The sequence below is a fragment of the Amphiprion ocellaris genome, chromosome 17 (assembly GCF_022539595.1).
Source record: "Amphiprion ocellaris isolate individual 3 ecotype Okinawa chromosome 17, ASM2253959v1, whole genome shotgun sequence".
Taxonomy (NCBI): Eukaryota; Metazoa; Chordata; class Actinopteri; family Pomacentridae; genus Amphiprion; species Amphiprion ocellaris.
Genome location: NC_072782.1, coordinates 20,960,354 through 20,966,986, shown reverse-complemented (window position 1 = coordinate 20,966,986; position 6,633 = coordinate 20,960,354). Strand labels below are relative to the sequence as shown.

The window sequence follows — 6,633 nt, the reverse complement described above, 5'->3', positions numbered from 1 at the left end:
GTGTCCCTGGAACTGAAGGCCCTGCTGAAGGAGAAAAGGAGGGTTTTTGGATCTGGGGACAAAGAGGAGCTGAGGAGGGTGCAGAAGGAGATAAAGACGAAGATCAAGGCGGACAAGGCCAGCTACAGGACCAAGATGGAATCTTACCTGCAGGACAATAACACAAGGGAGGTCTGGAGAGACCTGAGATCCATCTCTGGTTCCAGCAGAGGCCATGAGAGGGGAGCTGCAGCAGGAGGCCGGGAGTGGATCAATGAGCTGAATCTGTTCTTTAACAGATTTGACTCTGCTCCCACTCCTCCCCCCTCTCATCAAAGCACCGACCAGCCAACTCCTTCTTCACACCTCAGCTCTCTACCACCAACACCACCACCTTTCCTCCATCCTCCACCATTTGTAGATTCCGAGGAGGATGATGACAATTTCAAGAACGACGATTCCCACTAAGAAGAGGATTCCACAACAGCGGGATGATGAGTACGCATCGACTCGACTCTACATACAGCCCCATCACCCCTCCTTGTCTCACCCCCCATCACCACCATCACCCCTCCCCCTGCCACCCTCCTAAATATTATTACTACTGTTCTATTATTATTTTATTTCTACTACTACGTCTATTGCTACATAAGCTGCTGTAACAATGTGAATTTCCCCTGGCGTGGGGAGAAATAAAGGACTTATATATATTGCCATGTGGCAAAACCTAAATGCCAGATGGCAAACCAGAAATGCCAGATGGCAAACCAGAAATGCCATGTGGCAAAATGAAATGCCAGATGGCAAACCAGAAATGCCATGTGGCAAAATGAAATGCCAGATGGCAAACCAGAAATGCCATGTGGCAAAACCGAAATGCCAGATGGCAAACCAGAAGTGCCATGTGGCAAGACCGAAATGCCAGATGGCAAAAATGCAACGGCACATGGCAAACCTGAAACGGTATATGGCAAGGATAATGGCGTGTGGCACTGTATTCCACTGGTAATGGCGTATATAATGTCACTGGTCACAATCAACCATGTGGCGGTGGTGGATAAGTAGAGGAATTAAAAATGGCGTGTACTGAGTTTCAATTCTGAGTCATCTCTCTGCAATCTCTCATCTTTCACCTAAGAAACCTCTAAAACTGTGTCATTGTTGACATGGAAAAATACACCAACGACGCCCCCTACTGGCAGATATCTGACCGTGTGAAAGAAGCACAGTTTTTTCATACAGCGGATATTTCAGTGAAAAAATAAGTATCATCTGTACATACACGCAAGGCCTGTCCCTGCCTTTATTAGTAATATTATTACTACCAATCGCTGTAGAATTGGTAGATGTGGTGCAAACTGTGTGGCTTATATTTCACAAGTGAAACTGTATATGGCTGATTTCAAAATTAAAAGAATGTCTTTATGACCCTTGGAAATGACATGCAACTGTAACAGTTTTAATATAGCGCTATTAATAATGTACAGTCGTTCATAAAAAAACAAAAGTGCAAGCATACGTCTTGCGATTGCACACACACACACACACACACACACACACACACACACACACACACACACACACACACACACACAGTATATACAGTGTATAGACTATTAGGGCATATGGCCGGTTAAGGCTAGGCTGGCTCCGGTGTCTAACACGGTTAGCCTAGCCACCTAACACGGCCTGTGACGTTACGGTACTCATCGGCGGTCATACGTGTACAGACGTCAGTGTGAGAAACATAAAAAATATAGTAAACCTAAATCGCACTGCACGTGAATCAAAAGCACATTGCATGACAGTATTTTGTGACTAACGTCAACAATGATTAGTCACACAATTTCGCCATATACCAATCCTGAGTCTGTCATAAACCACTGCTCAATGCCATATGGCAAAACCGCTCGGCCATATGGCAAAATGGCAAAATGGCTTTTGCCATATGGCAAAACCGCTCGGCCATATGGCAAAAGCCATTTTGGGATCTCGCTGTCTCTCACACAGAGCAACTTCAGCACGAAAACAAAATCCTGCATTAAAAAACGACTGTAAACAGCGACGGTGTGCATTGCTCTTCACGAAACTCTCTGTTCTTCATAATTTTAATGTGACAGCCAGACCTGTACCGTGGGTGAATGAAGAGGTCGAGACTTTGTCTTTGGTGGCGGACCAAAGAATACAGAGAGAGCTGGACGGAGAAAGTTTATCAGGAGGTCTCTGAGCGGATGGCCGCTCACATATACAGTAGACTGTATATAAAGAGGACAGAAGCAGTGTAGGGAGAAGCTGAAAAAGCTCAAAAGTGACTATCGGTCCACCCAGGACCACAACGGCCGGCGTGGGTCAACCAGGAGGTGTTGGAAGAGGTTTAATGGAAGCTATTTACTGGCACCGCACCGGCGAGCAACAGGAGGGAGACTCAGCCGCTGCATTGTTGGAGACGTTCGAGGACGGTGAGTGTTTTGTGACTTCAAGAAACTTATACATCATTTATTCCATTGGTGGCAAGCTTCTTTTAAGCAAACAAGTATTTTTAGAAAGTAACGTCGTTGTCTCCTGTAGCAGACAATAAGATAGCTAGTTAGCCATCGGCGCTAACTCCGTGCTCTGCTTGTATTTCGTGCTGCTGTTTCTAACGTTTAGCTCTCAGAAGCTAATACTTCAGTCAGCATGCCGTGTTTTTCTTGTACTTAGAGTGAGTGTTTATTTCTGTTCAAGAATCCCTTTCCACATGCGAAGCCTACTCCACCTCCGTCGCGGAGCCCCCGGCTGCCCTGCCTCCTTTCCACCAGCTGCAGCGGCTCCTCTCCAGCACCAGCACCAGCTCGGACACCGACACCAGCACGTCACAGCAACGTCTTATCACCGGTAAGACACGGTAAACAGAGAGCATGGTTGATTTTTGCATTATTATTATTATTACTACAGGTATTTTCCATTGATTTAACAAGTAAGTCACTCTAATTAATTTACGTTCTGGTGCAGTGTAGTATTGCAACCATTCTTCTTATAGTCACTAGGTAGCTGTGAAACTGAATGAAAATATACATAAAAATGAGAAAACACAGCTCTTCTTAGCAACTCCAAAATGTGCACAGGATGAAATGAAGTTCACACCACGTCGTTTTTGTTTGTGGTGGAGCAGTTACTGCTTGTGCTTTGGTTAAAGCGAAGAGTGCCAGAAGTTTATTAAAGTATCAAAGACATGATCATGATTGAAAATGGATGGACGGGTGGCCCTGTTCCTCTTTCTATTGTTTATTTTTTATTATTCTCTTCCATATTCCTAGGATGACACCAACAGCCGAAACCAAATTCTGTGTATATTGTGTACTTACTTGGCCATTAAAGCTGACTCTGATCACTTTTCTGTCTTTGGTCTAGGCAAGAGAAAAGGGGGCCACAGAAAATTGGACCTTCCTAGCGTACTTGTGGAGATGCAGGCTGAGGAGGAGTGGAGTCATGCCCAGCATGATGAGAACATCTGGTTGCTCCTCAGCGAGGCAAGAGAGAATGAAGCTGCCTTGCAGCGGGAGGAGATGGCCCAGAATACTGCCTTCAACCAGTCATTCCTGGGTGTGCTGGGGCAGCTGGGGTAGGCAGTGGGCAGCCGGCGAGTGTGAGCGAGTCCACCTCCCATAGACTTGAGATTTACAAGTGCTGGTCATATAATTAGAATATCATGAAAAAGCTCGTCTTTTGGACAACTGTCAGGTCAGTAGTCTTCCCCATGATTGTGTAGCCTACAGAACTAGGCTGAGAGACCATTTAAAGGCCTTTGCAGGTGTTTTGAGTTAATTAGCTGATTAGAGGTGTCTTCAATATTGAACCTTTCTACAATATTCTAATTTTCAGAGATACCAAATTTGAGATTTTTGTTAGTATTCAGGTATAATCATCAAAGTTAAGAGAAATAAACATTTGAAATATATCAGTCTCTGTGTAATGAATGAGTATAATATACAAGTTTCACTTTTTGAATGGAATTACTGAAATAATGAACAACTTTTTTCATGATATTCTAATTATATGACCAGCACCTGTAGTTGTATGTAGTTTTACTTTTAGCCCTCCACTGTAGGAGAGGCCCACCACAGTTTGTACTTTGCACATTGTAAATAGTTCTGATTTTGCTGCTGACTAATAAACTATTTTGTGACTTATGTGATTGCATCATAACTTTTCATTTTGTCTGTTAAGACACTGGTAGGAAAAGAGTCAACAGTCTGAACCAAACAATTCTATATTCCCTAATAATGTATTTGTGTTTAATGGGATTTAACATGTTTTAACACAAACTCCTTTACAGTTCATAATTCTGGTGACTGAATTACACCAAAGCAATACTGATTTATCAAACTGGAATTTTCTTAAAACAGCTGTTTTAATGTTTTGGCGTTTAATTTTTTATTTAATCTTGCTAACCTTCACAAACAAACAATAGTATAGACACATCTACAAAAGTTTATTGTCAGAATTGCATTAAAGAAAACAATAGCGGTCCGGGGACCGAAAAACAGAAGTATAACAAGAAGAATAACTTTGCATGACACGTAGTGCATCAGTGCATCCTGTACATCTCTGCCCTCCTCCTCTACACCTTGTGCCACTGCAGGCTCATGTGCTGCTGCTTCAGGTAAATCCCATGAAGTCTCATCAGAGAGCATCTGAAACACATACACAGCATACATATTTTAATACCTAATAGCGATAAACTGCAGCCATTACAGGGTCGTTCACAGGACTGATACACGATAGCTAGCGAACTAGCATTAGCTTACCCTCATATGTCGTCTCGTTCATATCCTCTTGTCTTCGGCTTGATACTGCTGTATCGCCTCCCAAACTCTCCTGTGTGTCTCTTGAGTGTTTCGACTCGCCGCTCTCAGCTTTCTCCGACTCTTCTATTACTCTGAATCTGACAGAAAGCCACAGACCGAGCAGCAGGTGTACTATCGCCTCCATGTACATTGTTGCATTGCGTTTGTGTCGCACAGAAATGACGGTAAGGGACTTTCGGGCCACCGTGCTATGACGACTCAACCCACGATGAGGTGGTACACAATGTAATGGAAAAACAACTAAACCGAGACGAGCCGTGGCGCGCCGAGTAGATGCTAAAGGAAATGCTAAAGGAAAATTTGTCTTGCACCGAATGTATCAACATTTGGGAAAGAGGACCGAGTCTTTAGCGGTTGCTAATAAAGTTTTGTTTTATTGAGTATCCAAACCAACGTAGAGGTGAATAGCGCCACCCAGTGTATCGGAATGTGTTCACAAGCTCTGCGTCAATCCATTATCTGGAATCGATTTGCCTTGACTTGATGTGCAGGGTAACCAATCAGGTGTTAGGATCCGCCCACCGACTTTGACGGGCGAGGTTGACAGATAAAATTAATTCATGATCCACTGCAACACAAGGACCATGAAATAATTAATTAAATCGTGAAATAATGAAATATGTTTTTTACTTAAAATAATTGTTATTTTAATAAATTAATGACATATTTAATAACACATTTATGTATTTAATTCCAATTTTAATTAATTAATGACATATTTAATTCCAATTTTAACTAATTAATGACATATTTAATTATTTAATGATATATTTATTTAATAACACATTTAAGTATTTAATTCCAATTTTAATTAATTAATGACATATTTAATTCCAATTTTAATTAATTAATGAAATATTTAATTCCAATTTTAATTAATTAATGACATATTTAATTAATTATTTAATGATGTATTTATTTATTTAATTTTGGCACTTTTAGTCCTCCATACAACACAAGGACCATGAAATAATTAATTAAATAGTGAAATAATGAAATATGTTTTTTACTTAAAATGAATTGGTATTTTAATGAATTAATGACATATTTAATAACACATTTATGTATTTAATTCCAATTTTAATTAATTAATGACATATTTAATACCAATTTTAATTAATTAATGACATATTTAATTATTTAATGATATATTTATTTAATAACACATTTAAGTATTTAATTCCAATTTTAATTAATTAATGAAATATTTAATTCCAATTTTAATTAATTAATGAAATATTTAATTCCAATTTTAATTAATTAATGAAATATTTAATTCCAATTTTAATTAATTAATGACATATTTATTTAATTATTTAATGATGTATTTATTTATTTAATTTTGGCACTTTTAGTCCTCCATAGTATATGTGACAAACTCATTAAACATTCATATATATATATATATCAATACAAATCATAACATCAGAAAAATGTATTATATGACCAGATAATTTTCTAAATCTACAGTCAGCTATCATTTCGATTCAAATGCTTTTGCTGGGGGGTGTTCCAGAGCTCAAATATCATTTTGGAGTCTTGGAAGTCAGAAACCCATCATCCTGAGCCTCCATTTCCTCCAGCATGTGTCTGTCATGCTGACTTCTCCTCCTCATGAATGACAGTATTCTTTCCATTGAACCCATTCTTGGCATGCTTCAGTGGCAGCAGAAACAAACAGACTGATTGGTTTCCATCCATTGTCTCGTTCTTTGTACATGTGGGTCAGGTTATCAGGGTGAAACGTGGCTTAGTGGAGGCTCCCAGACACTCCCAGGCATTGTGGGAGATGTAGTCTTCCTGTTAA

At 39.9% G+C, this 6,633-nt stretch overlaps 1 long non-coding RNA gene across 1 annotated transcript; it reads right to left on the bottom strand.

Moving 5' to 3' along the window:
• Positions 1-4,431: 4,431 nt before the first annotated feature.
• LOC129347310 (uncharacterized) lies at positions 4,432-5,776 on the bottom strand. The gene is made up of 2 exons (XR_008599342.1): positions 4,767-5,776; positions 4,432-4,652 (listed from the first exon to the last, which is right to left on the bottom strand). It is a non-coding gene; the product is annotated as an uncharacterized LOC129347310 (long non-coding RNA).
• Between the last annotated feature and the right edge of the window lie 857 nt (positions 5,777-6,633).